Source organism: Vombatus ursinus, unplaced genomic scaffold (genome assembly GCF_900497805.2).
Source record: "Vombatus ursinus unplaced genomic scaffold, bare-nosed wombat genome assembly UNPS02014812.1, whole genome shotgun sequence".
NCBI classification, from domain to species: Eukaryota; Metazoa; Chordata; class Mammalia; order Diprotodontia; family Vombatidae; genus Vombatus; species Vombatus ursinus.
The window spans coordinates 106,933,864-106,946,340 of NW_020954590.1; positions in this window are offsets into that span (position 1 = coordinate 106,933,864).

Sequence of the window (12,477 nt, forward strand, 5' to 3'; positions counted from 1 at the left end):
TATAAAATATGAAATATGAATATAAAATATGAAAAATCTTACACTTGAGTTAAAAATTGATTGAATTAAAATTGATTGAATTAAAAAAATGAACCTACTTAGCAAATATTACTAGGGAGGCATATAAAAATGATAAGGAGACATTAGTGGGCTCTAAGCTCAATGAGAATCAATGGCAAGATAGGACAGGAGAAAAAATATCTAATGCAAACCCAACCCTCATCAAGATATGGTTAGTGTTCTTACACAGCCAGAATGGAATAATGAAAAGAGAACTGATCTCAGAATGAGGAAGAGTTGAGTTCACAGTCCACAGGCAATACATACTGACTGGAAGAGTCAGAACAATACTCTGCTTCTCAATTCCCAAGTACTGTATACATTACAGGAAAAGTGCTGATATCTGTTGGTAGAAGTTTCCACATCAGAATTTCATAAATCAGTGAAATAGAAAGTCCAATCTTTCTGTTTTCCTCTGTCTAATTCACAGATGCCAAATCTTCCTTACTCTTTATAGTGAGTGCTCCCCAAAGGTTCATCCTTGGCATTCTCCACATTCTTTCCTTTGACAGTAAGGCAGAAAGAGCACTGGACCTGGAGTCAGATGACATGGGTTCAAATTATACTTTACTCATTCTGTTACCTTAAGTATATCACTTAATCTCATTGGATCTCAGTTTTCTCATTTGTAAAATTAGGGGATTGGAATAAACATCTTCTTCTAGCTCTAGCTGGATGATCCCGTGACCTCATTCACTTCCATAGCTTCAAATGCCATTTTTTAGTCCTATAATTCCAAAGCCGCATCTTCAGCCTTGACATCTCTTCTGAGCTCTGGACCCACATTACAGACTTCTTACACGATGTCTCCATCTGGATGTTTCACTGGCACTTGAAACATATCTTAAACCAAGCTAATTTTCTTTGGTTGAATATAATATTTCTTTTTTTTTAAAGTACTTTTTTTTAAGGCAATTGGGGTAAAGTGACTTGCCCAGGGTCACACAGTTAGTAAGTGTCAAGTGTTTGGTCTGAGGCTGGATTTGAACTCAGCTCCTCCTGACTTCAGGGCCGGTGCTCTATCCACTGCACCATCTAGCTGCCCTTGAATATAATATTTCTGTCAGGGGTATTACAATGAACCTCCCATAGCCTGTGTTCAAACAATTTTGGGTTATATTTTATTCTTTCTTTCTCAAATTTCACATCTTATAAGTGATCAAATTATATCTATTTTGGCTTTCCTACACAATCCTCCTTTCCTCTTTATTTCCATTGACACCAAGCTGGTAAAGACCCTTATTGCTACTCACAAGGAATATTGCAGTAGCCTCTCTTCTTCCTCCCATTCATCCTTCATGCTGCTGCAAGGCTTATATTCCTCAAACATGCCCTGTTTTATGTCATTTCTCCACTCAAATTACTTTTGCTTGATGACTTTCCTGATATTGTGCTAAGATCAGCAATTCTTAAACTTTTGGTCCCAGGATTCCTTTAAATATATTTTTAAATTTTTTATTAATTTATTTTGATTTATCAACAATCACTTCCATAAGCTTTTGAGTTTTAAAATTTTTCCCCTTCTTCCCAACCTCTCTCCCCAAGATGGCATGCAATCTGATATAGGCTATACATACACATTCCTACTAAGGAAGAATTAGAACCAATAGGAGGATCCACCAGAAAGAGGAAACAAAACAAAACAGAAGAAAAAATAATAGCAAATAATATACTTTGATCTGCATTCAAACTCCATAGTTCTTTCTTTGGATGTGGATAGCATTTTCCATCATGAGACCTAGATCCTTGCATTGCTGAGAAGGGCTAAGTCTATCAATGTTAGTAATAGCACAATGTGGCTGTTACTACGTACAATGTTCTCCTGGTTCTGCTCATTTCACTCAGCATCAGTCCATACAAGTCTTTCCACGTTTTTCTGAAGTCTGCCTGCTCATCATTTCTTACAGCACAAGAGTATTCCATTACACTCATATACCACAACTCGTTCAGCCATTCCCCAATTGATAGGCATCCCTTCAATTTCCAATTCTTTGCTACCATAAAAAAGAGCTGCTATAAATATTTTTGCGCGTATGGGTCCTTTTCCCATTTTTATGATCTCTTTGGGATACAGCCTTAGAAGTGCTATTGCTGGGTCAAAGGGGATTCTTTTAAATCTGAAAAAAAATATTGAGAAAAACAAAGAGTTTTTGTCTGTGGGTTATATCTATTAGTATTTATCATATTAGAGATTAAAACAGATAAAATTAAGAAAGTATTTATTCATTACAATAGCAACAGTAAATCCATTACATGTTAGCATAAATAGTATTTTTATAAAAATAACGATATTTCCCAATACAAACAAAATGGTGAGAAGAGTTGCATTGTTTTGTTTTTGCAAATCTGTGTAATTTCTGGCTTAATAGGAGGTAATTAGATTCTCATATTTGTTTTTATATTCAATCTGTTGTGATGTGGTTTTTTTTTAGTTGAAGCATATGAAGACAATATCACATCATAAAGATACATTTTTGTTAGCAAAAGGGAGAAGAATTTGAATAGACAAATAACACCTTAGTATTATTATTAAAATAGTTTTGACTTCACAAATTCCCTGAAAAGGGCTCAGGGACCACCAGGGGCATGCAGATACCACTCTGAGAACCAGTATATATACCTCTAATCTTACCTTTTATATGTCCCCATGCACTCTATAAGATAGGGATGCCTATATGGACCTGTTGTAAGGAACTCCTAGGTGAGCAAACTCTACCAACACAATTTTGAACCTTCTATGCAACTTGAGGTCATAGAAAATTGCCTAGAGCACTGAAAGCTTAAGTTGAGCCTTGTTAACAAGTGATTTATCTAGAATCATACAGTCAGTATGCATCTGAAATGGAGCTTGAAGCCGGCTCCCTGACTTCGAAGCCAACTCGCTATACCACAGTATTCTTTATGTTCCAGTCAAGTTATATTGGATTTACTTACCCTTTATATATGCACTGTGCATTTCTCATTTCAATCTCTGTTTTCCCAATACCTAGAATGTCATTCTCCTTCTCTACTTCTGTTGCATTTCTAACCATTCCTTAAAACCCATGTTAGCTGACATTTGCTCTATGAAAATTTCCCTTGAATCCCCATGTTGGCAATGACTTTACTCCTCTCATCTCATATAACAGTGTTCAACAACTCTTTACTGTAGTTATCATGTATAATAACAACAATAATTGTTATTGTTTTTGTTCAGTTGTTTTGGTTGTGTCCTACTCTTTGTGACCCCATTTGGGGTTTTCTTGGCAAAGGTGCTGGAGTGGTTTGTCATTTCCTTCTCCAGCTCATTTTTTTAGATGAGGAATCTAGGGCAAATAGAGTTAAGTGACTTGCCTAGGGTCACAGTTAGTAAATGTCTGAGGCCAGATTTGAACTCAGGTCTTCCTGACTCCAGATTTGATGCCCTATCCACTGTTTCACCTAGCTTCCTCCAGCAATAATAATAGTAATAGTAATAGCAATAACAACAACAACAACAACAATAACAATTAACAGGAGTATAATACTTTAAGGTTTGCAAAGCAATTAATGTAGGTTGTCCCATTTGAATCTTGCAACAGCCTTGTGATTTACCTGTTATTTTTATTGATACTTTACAGGTGAGGGAACTGAGACTTGGAGAGATTAAATGACTTTTCCAGGGTCACATAACTAGTAAGAAGTTGAGGTTGAGGTCTCCCAGACCTCATCTAGGGCTCATCCACTATCCATAATATGAAACACAATATACTTCTCCTGTAAAGAACCTTATTTTACAACAGACTTAGTTACAGCATGTATGTAGGCTCAAGGGAATGATGGTGACATGGAACCTTTTGCCTTTTCATGATAATACTGACACTGCAGAGTGATTTGATGCTTCTGGTAGACTAGGTATAGAGCTGGCAAGGCTTCCAGATTATATTTGGTAGGGTCATGTCTTCACCCTCTATATCCCCCTGGGAAATGCTTCTTCAGTGCCTACTTTCATATAGGACTCTGGAGCATTAATCATGGGAGATCTTAAAGGTAAAATTAGTCTTGGATTCAGTGAAGGATATTTGTCCTCACACCACTTGTTGGCACTCTACACCACTGTCTATCACTACTGTCAAATATTCTTAGTTATTATGAAGGAAAGCAGTACTGCTAAAATGACAGGTTGTGAGAATAGTTACAGTTATAGCCAAAGACACTGAGTACTAGCCTTCCTGCCCCATCAAAGCCAACCTACATGATTGCAGAGAGGCAGAATTTCCTCAGAGTTTGGAAACTAGCTCCAAACCATTCTATGAGAGCAGAATGATAAAATTGTTAGAGGCTATTTTAATAGAGCAAAGGTGTCAAACACACAGCCCAAGACCACATGGGACCCACAATGCTGGATTGGCCCAGGAAGCAGATTAAAATGTAATTGGAAAACATTTAATAAAATAAATAAATTATAGTAAACCAGATTAATGTTAATATGTAGTTTTCTAAATAAATAGGTATCCAAAGGGTCTTTATATAGGGCTTAGTGGCTCCAGTTTCTATTTGAGTTTGACACTATTGTCACAGATGATAGAGCTGGACCTTTCTGAGAAGGAAGTTTCTTTTGCTTCCAGGAATGATAAGGAAGCAAGATGATGATGATGATGATGATGATGATGATGATGACTAATATTTATATAGTACTTACTCTATGTCAGGCACTGTGCTAAGCACACATGATATTGAAGAAGAGAATCTTGGTCAGCCTTGGGTTGAACTACATTGCTTCTAGATTCTCTTAAAACTCTAAAGCATTATGCTTTTATGATTTCCATTGACTTCAGCCCCCATCTAGACCTCATTCCTGCCTGAAGGATGGGATTTTGAAAACATGGGTCTATTTATCCAAATATGAAATTAAAAACCACTGAAATAGTTATTATCCTTGACCTCATCTGTTTTATAATTAAAAAATAGGTATCAGTTACTACAAATTTCAAAGAATTGTTGTAGATTTGAGGTGGACAGGTTCTTAGAAAATGTGAAGTCTAAGTGAATCAGTCATTTATGGAATACCTACTATATGCTAAGTACTATGCTTGGTTCTGGAAATACAAACACAAAAATGAGGTAAACCTTGTCTTCAATGAGTTTCTATTCTATCATCCAAAGATATTAAGTGGCATGCCCAAAGCGAGTTTGTATACAATTTAGTGCATAGGGTCACAGATTTGGATCTTAGTTTTAGATGGAAGGGCTCTAAACTGGTACTCTGGAATTAACAAAATATAACAAGACCTAGAGAAACAATGCCATCATGTTAGCCAGATCTTCAGTATAGGGTATGCAGGAATGACACCACTATAGGTTTCATGTTCAATTGACCTCAGAGGACATCTGGTTCAAGCCTATCACTTTACAGATAAGTAAAGACCTAAGGGAGTTAAATGACAATAAAAGTCATGTAGTATTCATACTCTAATTCAGAAAAAAGGACGACATTCATAAATATTATTAAGCAACAGCAGTCCTTACAATTCAAAATATAAAATGCATTTAAAGATTTTTAAATTTAATACATATTTCAACTTGGAATTAGATTATTCGGTTCTCAGAAACAACAAGACGTGTTCAATTATTTATACTGATGTAAAGGTTTTCTATTTTTACATCACTTATAAGAATCAATTAATGCTGCAGTGGCATAAAAGTTTAGTTTAATATCCAAGCTATATGTTGTGTCTCATCAAAACATAGCTGGCCTGCACCTGCATGTTCCACACTGTGTCTGTTAATTTGATTTTTATAGCACCTAGTACTGCCTTGTGCCCAGAAATGTGCTAAATGAATACTTCAGTGATGATATAGTCAGGCAGAATTTCTGAGCAGGGAGTATATAAATTTAGATGTTGGATTTTAGGCCAGTGAAAATTAACTTTCACCTTCCCAGCTTATTTTTTAGGAGTCTCATGAGTTTAATATCTTGGTACATCTACGACAGGGCAAAACTTTAAAGTTCTTATGGTCATTACGTCATTGAGGCTTTTTTTCATTCCCTGGTGCCTAGAATACACTCTTTGCATATTTTTATTCTCAATGTTCCTCATGTAATCTCATTGAAACACCTTGGCCTCAAAGTCTATTTTTCTTAATGAGGGGCATAATAGGAATAGATAAGTGGATATCAATTTTTAATAGTCTTTTCAGAACTTAATGGTGCAAAACAGTGAACACATCTGTGCATAGTAATTTTGAGGAATGCTATGATGATAGTAGGAAAAAGTGGTTTTTAAAAATAAGCTTAGATTCACTTAGTTCAATTCTTTTACTTAAATTATTTTTTTAGATATTGCAGTTTAAATAAAAAAGATGAATGCTACTATTTATGGCAGGAGAGAAACATCTGGTGTTTATGCATTTTCTGCAACATCACAGATGACTAATTATTTTCCAGGTGTCAAGAAAAAAAAATTGATTGATCACCCAGACTCTTTAGCCTAATGTTCTGCAGCTAAGATCTGTTCTTTCAAGTCTTCAGTCTTCTTTGTGCATCTTGTGGATTGATTTGCCTGCAGAGAGATATTTACTCCTTGACCAATGAAAGCACACAGATTTTTGAAGGGCATTTAGGAGTATATGATCATGTCAATACTGTATTTTCTTAAAGGTACCTTTCCTCATAGCGTCAGTCACAAGAAACATTTAAATGAACATTTCACAGCTATTTCCAAAAACCTAGCACAGATTTGCCTGAGGACATTCATATGTTGATTTCACCTGTTTAAAGCTTGACTTGACCATGTACAAATAAGTCAACTTAATTGAGAATTCAAAGAAGGCTCCCCAATTTGTACAGATTAGTAATAATCTGAGTTGTATTTTCCTTTCAGGGCATTAAATGAAATATATTCTGGCTAGTTCCCAAGAGTCGTCTTAGGCCATCTTGTTGCACCTCAGATGTGATGCTCCATCTTTTGTTCTCTTGCTCAGAATGTTCTTTTTCTTACCTCCCACTCTTGTAATTTCTAGTTTAGTTCAAGGCTTTGCTAAGATTCCACATTCTACTTGAGGTCTTTCCTGTTGCGGGAATTGTTAGGGCCTCTATCCCTCCACAAAGAGACAAATAAAAAACCTCTTATATTTATTTTGTATATACCTTGGCTATATCTTGTGTGTGTATCTTTTATTTTTATATAGAGCCTGCACACTCTTTATATATGCCTATGTTGTCTTTCCTTCTTGTCCCCTAACAGAAACTTTTTGGGAGGTCAGAGCCTTTTCATTTCTGTGTTTTTTTCCTTAGTGCTTAGAAATTCAGTGCTTATAACAAAAAAAAATCTTATTCAAAATAAACCAATAAAATAATTGATTAAGGAATGGCTAAGAAAATTGTTTTATATAAATGAATAAAAAACAAGGCCTGTGATGAATAGAGAGAAACATGGGCAGACCCATGAACTGAGTGATGAAGTGAAGGAGGTAGGAATATTATATACATAATGCCATATGTATGTATGTATGTATGTATGTATGTTTGTGTGTTTGTATGTATGTTTGAATGCAAGAAATACCAATAATAACAATAAATGACAAACATTCATATAGCATCCACCTTGTGCCAGGCATTGTGATAAGCAATTTACAAATATTATCTTATTTAATCCTCACAACAACCTCGGGTAGGTGCTATTATCCTTATTTTACAGTTGAAGCAACTGAGGCAAACAGGTTAAGTGACTTGCCTAAGGTCACATAGGTAGTAAATGTCTGAGGTTGAATTTGAACTCACATCTTCCTGATTCAAGGCCTGGAGCTTAATCCACAGAACCACCTAGCTGTCTCAATAAAACAATCAAAAATGAATATTTTGAAATCTTAATGACCAAGTTTGTCTGCCAGAAAAGGGTATGCACATATAAATCCCTCACTTCCTTGCAGAGGCAAGCAGCTATGTATCTTGAACACTGTTGTTAATGTTGGAATTTTTAGATGAGTTGCTTAATTTTGCTGAATATTTTCCCCTCTATTTTATTTTTATTATTAAGGTTGACTCTTGGAGAGGGAGAGGGAAAGGATATATCCAGAAAGGTAAGTAATATCATAACAAAAGGAATGAATAAAAATCATAAAAAAGAAAATTGAAAAAAAAATGAGAATGGGGATAAAGTAAGTGATATCCCAAATGTGCTGGGATATTTTGCTATGATTCTTTGGAGACACAGAGGAGACTCAATCCTAGTTTTCTTTCCCTATCAAAGAATAATTTTTTTATTGAAAAGTCTTTTAAGCAGCTTTGAAAATATACGTTAAACTGATTTTCCAGTGCAAACAATGATTTATATTAGGACAGTAGCGAAGAATGCTGATATCTATTTTTTCACCTTCATGCTTCTTGGTAACATAGTAGACTGATAATAATAATTCATGGTCTGATAATTTTGTCCATATTTATAAGGATGCTTTAGAGCACTGTAAATTAACCATGACTTTATTTTAGGAAAAGTGGGAATAAAATATCATCTCACTGGTGATACTTAGAATGTAGACAAGATAGCTATATATCTATTGAATTGTTCTGTGAATACAGAATAATGGTCTGTGATGTTTAGTACTTTTAGTTAAAATCCCATTTTTATGGTTCAAAAAACAGGCTCTGACCCAAGCGGTATGTACTGATTTATCTACATTGTAGCTAGAGAACCTAAAACAGTTTTAAAAGACTTCTGAAGATGCCAGTGAGCTTCTGATCATGCTTTATGATTTCTACATAAAAAGCCACTTTGGAGACGAGTTTTAAATTGACCAAACTATAAAAGGATTATTTTTTTCTAACAAGTGAACTTATGCTCCATTCTTTGTACGCTCTCTGGATCCTGCTGGCTTTCCCTGGTATTTAGGGACTTAACGCTCTTCATGCCCAGGCCATTAACTCTTATTGCTTTGGGTCATGTGACCATTCTACTTCTCCCACTCCACCTGTGTTTCCCTTTTAGCTGCTGTGTACTGAATATGTGCTGACCCTAGATAGCCTCTGAACTCAATGAGAGAGTGTCATAGGAGACATGGATACTCAGGGGTGCTGAAAAATGTTGCCAATACACACAGCCTGAGCAAGAGGGTTTTTAGAGCCAGAAGGGGCCTTACCAAGCCTTTAGCCTCAACTCCTTCACTTTATAGGCAAGTAATAACTGTTTCTTCAGAAGAAGTGAGGTGTTCATCCACTTAAGGTAAGTTGCATCTAAGAGAAAAACTGATTTGGTTCCCAGTAAGTGAAATGTATTTGATCTTATGTAAGTAAGCTCTCTCTCTCCCCCATATAAACATTCATTGCCCTACTAAACCCTAACATTGGTCTAAATAATTTTCTGTCTCTGTCTCTCTTTTTCTGTCTCTCTGTCTCTCTGTATGTCTGACTCTGTTTTCTCGTTCTCTGAGAAAAAAGAGAAAGAGAGAGAGAGAGAGAGAGAGAGACTGGAAAGGACTTTACAGCTTATAGTTTTTACCACTTCATTTTTTAAAGATTAGGGTGATAAGAAGCCACATGAGTTGTCCAAATTAAGCTAATTAGTCAGGAAGCATTTTAAAGCACTCTCTGCTAGACACTGGGGAATTCAAAGAAAGGTAAAAACACAGTGCCTGCCTTCAGTAAAATCACATATTAATGAGAGAGCTGAAATACAAATAACTACGTACAAGATATATAGTGAGTTCATGGAAAATTGTCACAGAAGGTGGCTACTACCAATGGCATGAGGAGGTGGGGGATAAGGGGGGTAGACCAGAATGGTGGCTATGTGAATGGAAAGGAGAAGGTCTATACAAGGGATATCATGAGGATAGAAAGAACAAGACTTGTCAATAGCTTGTATATATGAGAAGAATTCAATGAAGGTGTCAGGGTGACACTGAATTTATAAACCTAAGTGATTGGAAGAATGGTATTGCCCTTGAGAATAAGAGGAAAGTTTGAAAGAAGGAAAGATTTTGAGGAAAAATAAGTTGTGTTTGGACAGAACTTGTGTTTTGGTATTTAGACACCCATGGGTCATCCAGCTTAAGATGTCCAAAAAGCAGTTGGTGATTTGATACTGGGGATAGATGTAGGATATGAGAAATGGTATGTAATAATTTATAGTTCTAGGAATCAACTGATTAGAGATGGTAATTGAATCCATGGGAGCTAATTAGATCAGTGATCTAATCAGATTAATGAAGAGGGAGAAAAGAAAAGGGCTCTAGACAGAGTCTTGGGGAACATCCATGATTAAAGAGTTTTACCTGGATGGAGAGCCAATGAATTGACTGAGAAAGTGTAGTCACTTATTTAGGAGGAGAATGGGGGTGGGGAAGGTAGTGTCATGAAAACCTGGAAAGGAAAGAGTCCTGGAGGAGAAGGTGATCAACAGTGGATGCAGTTCAAGAAGAAAGGTAATTGAGAAAAGTCCTTTAGAATTGTGAGATCAATAGTGACTTTAGAGAAAAATTTCAATCAAATGATAATAGTGGAAATCCGACTTCAGAGAGTTTAGAAATGAATTAGAGGAGATAAAGTTTAGGGGAACCAGACTCTGAACCTGTATTTGACTCCTAATCAGTACTGTCTTCAGTTCACCATCCTGCCTTTCTTCAGTTCAGATCTCCTGAGGAGTTTGGGGAAAACAAGTAAGTCTATGTCTTTTAACAATATTCTGAGAAACCTTACATATTCCAACATGAAACTGAGGAGTGAGGAGGATGATTTTGGTAAGACTTCACTCATATTGAGCAGAGAAGTTGCTTTGGACACAAAAAGAGATGTATTGGCCTTCCCTAGGGCGAAAGGAAGAAATATAGTGATTTCTCTTCTGAAAGACAGCTGTGACTAATCTGAAAGAGGAAACAAAAAGCCTATAATCTGTTAAAGGTTAAAGTAGCAGGAAACAAAACCAGCTGCTTAATGTGAAGTGAGTTGAGACTGGAAATTGAATAGAATAATGATTTAAATTTATAGTAATTTGGATTTTGTAATTTTTTTCTCTGATGTTGCTATGAAACTTCTTCGTTCTTCACACAACTTGAGCATTTTAAAATTTAGGCTTATTTAAGAATATACAAACTTACCTGTTTAGTATTTGTGCATTTACATTTGTTCAAGGAACTCTGATATTTGGAATAGAATATCCTTAACAATACCCACAGCTTTCTTCATAGGGTAATAGATTTGGACATGGCAGGGACTTTAAAGGTCATCTATTCTAAGCCCTTCATTTTACAGATGAGAAATCTGAGCACCAAAGAGTCACAGTGGTTCAGTCAATGTTACACAGGTAATAAGTGGTGAAGCCAAAATTCAGACCCAGGTCCTCTGATTCCAAATTAAATTCCATATCTACTATTTATTTCTAAAGAAGAAAATGGTGATGATTGACATTAGCATAGTAATTTAAAGTTTGTGAGCTACTTATCACAAATTTCCTCATTTACACTTCATAATAACCTTGTGAGGGATGTACTTCAGATATTATTATCATTATTTTACAGATGAGGAAACTGAGAGTTGAAGATTTACTTGCCCATAGTCATATAGCTAATAGACATCAGAAAAAGGATTTGAATCTAGGTTTCCTTTATGTAAAACTAAGCTAATAAGACATAAGTTATTGAAAGTCATGGTTTCTTTGAAAAATGTTTCAATAATCTCTTATGAAAGAGCTTGATTAAATGCATTTGACAAATTTTTTGTAGTTGTGTTCATAGAGTTTTACAATGTTTGCAAAACTGAAATTTATTCTGTACTATATGTTAGATTCACATTTGAAGTAATTGCTAAAAATCTGTGGGAAATGACCTTTAGTATGAACTCTTGAGCTAGGTAGCTTACATTCTGATATCAATTATATATCTAACACCATGCTGTATATTTTGAACAAAGAGAATTATCACTTAGGTCTAGCTTACAATTTTTGTGTTGCTATCAATATACTTCTGTACCCAAATCTTGTTCAAGCACTCCAAATGTAAAATGATTATGGTGAGTATGATGACCTTTATTTTACCACAGAAAAGAACTGATAGGTAGCCCTGAACAAATAGAAAATCAGTTTGAAATAGTTTGTAACTTCAACCCCAGGAAGGTATTGAACTGAGAGTTACTGACATGGCAACTTTTTGTTCTTCCTTTTCTTATTCCAGTGAGTTCCACTTCCTCACATATAAACTCTCCCCAAGACTCAGAGAACTCTCCTATAGTTTTGACTACCCACAGAAGATAAACATGTTTGGAGCTTTGGGGAAAGTAAACCTTTTATCATCAGGCCTGCATTGTCTGAGTAATTCACTACTCTTCAGGAAGAACTCTGCAAAGGAACCATGTGACCTTTCTTCCTTCTCTAATAAGCAGGATGAATCATGGAATTATATGTCTCTAGAATGAGGGATCGTGTGTGTGTGTGTGTGTGTGTGTGTGTGTGTGTGTGTGTGTGTGTG